The sequence below is a fragment of the Octopus bimaculoides genome, chromosome 6 (assembly GCF_046866305.1).
Source record: "Octopus bimaculoides isolate indiv1 chromosome 6, ASM4686630v1, whole genome shotgun sequence".
NCBI lineage: Eukaryota > Metazoa > Mollusca > Cephalopoda > Octopoda > Octopodidae > Octopus > Octopus bimaculoides.
This window is the reverse complement of record NC_142933.1, coordinates 88138170-88143169: the sequence shown is the minus strand read 5'-3', so window position 1 is coordinate 88143169 and position 5000 is coordinate 88138170.

The window sequence follows — 5000 nt, the reverse complement described above, 5'->3', positions numbered from 1 at the left end:
CACACACACACGCACACATATATATATATAGAGGTGTATTTTAAGAGAGTAATTTGAGAGAGTTACAATTATTAGTCAACAAGTTAATCAAGTAGCTAATAGACAACTTAATTACCTTCGATCAATCAGTCAATTAATCCATCAATCAGTTGATATGACAGAATCTTTGCACCGCTATTCGCGACATCATCAGTGACAGGCACACGTTGGTTCAGGTCTGTCCTGTAATTATATAATTTTACAAACTATACTCTTTCAAATTATTTCTCTCTATTTTACCACTTCAAAATATAAAAATGACACCAAATCTTATACGTTTTGATTTTTAAAATATTTTTTAAAATGACTGCACTCCCGAAAAACAATTACATCTCGGTGGCCACGGTGTCCAAGGCCGTCAAGGAAAAGGGCGACAAGAGCTTGAGGTGTGTGGAAAGGCTTCTGATCACCGACCGTATGCGAGAACAACGTTGGAAGCGCTGTTGTCGCCTTCTCATCGAATTGAAGTGGCAATCGAATTCTCATTTTTTCTCATGTAAAACCTTCATAGTCGATTCAGTCGGCAACAAGTAGAACGAAAGCGTGGTTAGCTTTGGCCAGGACGTATCCGAGATCCGCCATGTGTCCATGACAAAACACCCGGCTTCCGTGATGATGCTCGGCGTCGTGGCTTCGAATCGAGAGAAGATGCCGCCAGTGTGGTTCGCAGCCGGTTACAGGATCACCGCAGCCGACTACAGGAACAGCTCGGCCACGTTCAGAAATAAGTTTGCGGCCCTCAGCTTGTGACTTTTGCTCTGTGAAACACTCGGACATACAACAGCTTAGAGAAGGGACACGTTTAGTTTCGAAAGTCATCTGTGTTAGAACAATCTGCTAAATATTTAGTTGTACAGCCGTTGTGTATAGAGCATATGTTGGCTTCATGTCCGGATGTTGAGTAATGATGTGATTACATCATGTTTGCAGCCATATGCATTTAATTTTGTACTAGTTAATCTAAGGTTTCTTCTTACTTTTCTTCTTTGATTCAGTTATGTTGGATAATCTGTTAGAAGATGGATGGAATTCTTTGATGAATTAATAGAGACAAGGGACATTAAAATAAGAAGAGCGTTAAAACATGAACATGTATATATTATATATATATATATATATTTATATATATATATATTATATATATATGAATACATATATATATTTATATATATATATATATATATATATATATATATGTATTTATACACACACACACACACACAATATATATATATATATATATATATATACATATATATATATATATATATATATACATATATATATATATATATATATATATACATGTATCTGTGTGTGTGAGCGTGCGTGAGTGCTTATAAACATACACATATATCTATATAAGCACACATACATACACTTGTGTATGCACACACACATATATATGTTCCCATGCGAATAATCATAGACACACATTCCAACACATACACACACTCACACACGCATACATATATGTACTCACGTACATACATTATATATATTCACACATACATACGCAAATTATATATATACATGTGTGCGTATGTGTGTGTGTATGTATATATGCATGTATATAACCATGCATCATATATTCTGATATCTATATGTATATATGCATATATATTCATATATGTAATATATATACAAATAGGGATGTGTATGTATGTATGTATGTATGTATGTATGTATGTATGTTTGTATGTATGCTACAATCACCATGTATGCATGTATGTGTGTGTGTGTGTGTGTGTGTGAGAGAGAGAAAGAGTGAGAGAGAGAAAGAGTGAGAGAGAGAAAGAGTGAGAGAGAGAAAGAGTGAGAGAGAGAGAGCAACACATGAAACATAGAATAAGAATAATATAAAAATGTGAGTAAAGAGGCAACGAAATAAAATGTAAATAATCTTAAAAGAAAGAACATTGACGTATAAAGAAAAGAACGAATGAATGAATAAATAAATAAATAAATAAAAAGCAGCGGAAAAGATCTGACAAGTTTTTGAACCTGTTTGATAAAGATATTATGTTTCTATTTAGGGGAATATTCTAAGCCTTATCTGCGTATAAATACTACGCCATTACGGTAGAAAGTTGAAAGAGAATAAGGAAAAATCGGACCTAATCAGAACAAATAGTGTTTTGTTTGAATTGTCTGTATATTTTTCTTTTTCTTTGCTAGTTATCTCTTGTTATATATTATTTAGTATTCTTTAATTTTATTTTAAATGGAATCTGGAATGAATTTTAAAGAGGAAAAAAAGGTGTGGGTTCGAGATGTCAGAAAAATATGACAAAAAATATAAATAAAATAAAGCCTTCGTAAAAAGATACACACAAAAAAACCAAAAAAAAAAAAAAAACCAATCATAAAACCATGAACTTTTATGGTAGAACGCTGTCATGTTGGAAGTAATCTGGACGAACAGTGTATGACCCGTTTTCATTTCCTGGATGTAATTATTCTTCTTTACATATATTACTGGTACTTTAAAGAATTAAAGAAAAAAAGACGAAAAAGAAAAAGAAATAAAAGGCTATGAGAATCATTGCTTCCATATCAGAGTGTCACGAAGTGAGAAGATTACTCAACAATCAAGACTTGTGATCAACGGGGCAACGGAGGAGATTTTAAGTGGTCCTTTGTCCTGCAACAAATAACTGTCAAATCGAACTAAGAAAAACGACACCTTTATAGTAACACGGAAAATAACACAATAGAGTATAGTAGTGCTTGATATACGATGTTTGATAGGACGGCCACGAAAGGAACGACCTTCATCATTGGTCTACAGGAACACGGTTGAGCGCAAACTGCCATGAGAATCACCACTATATAGACAAGACAAATATTGGTCAGTAAATCATCTTTTCTCACTAATACATTACATGCACGCACGTTTTCAAACCAAAGCAACTGGACAGGTGCAAGAAAATGGTGGAGGAGTCTCAGATGAAGACATTCTCACTGGCGCTCTGAGACTCCTCCACCTTTTTATTGCACCTGTCCAGTTGCTTTGGTTTGAAAGCAGCCAAAATTAGATGTCGACGTTGCAATTTAAGTCTCCATGCATGACCCGTCGCATGATTGTCTGGGAGATATCGAGACGATTTAGCCATTTACCTCCTGTTCCGCCATGGACTTTCATGACACTCTCTTTCGGACGACATCCACCAATTGTTTCGTCCTTACGGATTGTTTTCGACCAGGAATGGACTCGCTGTCGATTGAACCTGTCTCACTGTAGCGTCTCATAACATTACAGACTGTTTTGCAATCAACACGTATTTGCTGCTGTGTTCTGCTTTTTCAAAGTTACAATCTCACTTCTCGTGTTAGCTGCCATATTGAAACGTTTTCTTCGCCGAACATAAACAAACAACGGAGTGTACATGAACAAGTGAATGTCGAGGAGCACATTTTAATTATTTTAGTGCAGTTTAAAACTAAATTTGATAAAATGAACTTATTTAAATTATCAGGAATTCTTTACTGCACATCCTGTAAATACATTGCGTTGGAACAAAATTTCTTACCGTTTTTCATTTGGTAGTGTTTAAATTCGATTTCGCTTTGTTGTGTGACAGAAGCGTATGTCAGATATTTTCTAGATGACATTTCAACACGTCGTTCTATACTGTGTGGATAGTTTATTTCTGCTCTTTTTACATTAGAAGTAACATTTAAGAGATTAAATTTTGATGCATTTTTCACTTTTTCTCATAACCTTTTGTCTTTTTATGGTCTAAAGAACTAATTTGCTTTTTCAAACGTGTTATTATATGCAGAAGCTAAATATTTTGTGCTATTAATAGGAGAATGAAACCAGGTTATGACTTCTCTGAGAAGTATGTATGCCTGCATCTATCTATTTACACACATACCCTCACTCATACACATACACATACACATACCCTCACTCCAACAAACACCCGACCGCACCCACACATTCACTCTCCCTACTCCCACTTACACCCAGCCACCCAGCTACAAACACACACACACACACACACACACACACACACACACACACACACACACATACACGACGGGTTTCCACGCAGATTCCGTCTACCAAACTCCCAGTTATATGTATTATATCATATTATCTCTCTATCTCTAACTCTCTATCTCCCCCCTCTCTCTATACACGCACGCACACACACACACACACACACACACACACACACACACACACACACACACACACACACACACAATGAAAGCGTATTTTTGGCATATATATATATATATATATATATATATGTACATATTAATGCACACACGCGTACATTTTAGCTCATGTGTTTTACAAATACAAATAGAATAAATTTATTGCATATATATATATATATATATATATATATATATATATATATATATCTGTATGTATGTATGTATAAATGCATTTATACAGGTAGGATATATGTATATTAATGGCCTAAAATTTTATGTATATATATTCTGCACACACACACACACATACATACACATATATATGCGTATGAATGTATATGTGTGTGTGTGTGTGTGTGTGTGTGTGTGGCTAAAACTATTTATATAACACCCACCACACCCACATCCCCAAAACGCATATCAGAGACAGTGACGTGACTAAATATATATATATATATGTACATAAACGTATATAATGTAGTATGTATGTATGTATATGTATGTATATATACATATATATATATATGCATATATATATATATATATATATATATATATACATATATACATGTACATATATATGTATATATATATATATATATATATATATATATATATATATATATATATATATATATATATATATATATATATATATATATATATATATACACATATATATATATAAATATATATATATATTATATATATATACATATATATATACATACATATACATACATACATACATACATTATATAATCTATATATATGCATATTCATAAAGT